Raw genomic sequence first — 378 nt, forward strand, 5'->3', positions numbered from 1 at the left:
AAGGGGAACTGGTCCGGCTGACCAGAATGCGGTCCGCCGGACCAGGCTCAGAGAACTTGAGAAATTTTCCCCGTTCGCTGGGAAAAAGGAAACGGCCAACGGGCTTGGCCCGGGATCAACCAGACGTGACTTCGGGCGAACTAAACTATCCACGGAGAGGAAGCTTCGCGATTGAGATCAAACGGAACAAGTTTTATTAAAACGTGCGTGACGTGGCGAGATGTGTGACATTAAAAATACGAGTGATCGTTGTGTGATTGCTTGCGGGTAGAGTTGTATGGCGTTGAACGGTATCCCGGTAGGGACCGGATACCGTGATTCGCGTGTTTGTATCATGGGGATAATGCACGTTGTGTGCCATGTGTGTAGCTTGCTCGT

This window comes from Tarenaya hassleriana, unplaced genomic scaffold (genome assembly GCF_000463585.1).
Source record: "Tarenaya hassleriana unplaced genomic scaffold, ASM46358v1 Cleome6, whole genome shotgun sequence".
In the NCBI taxonomy this organism is placed as follows: Eukaryota; Viridiplantae; Streptophyta; class Magnoliopsida; order Brassicales; family Cleomaceae; genus Tarenaya; species Tarenaya hassleriana.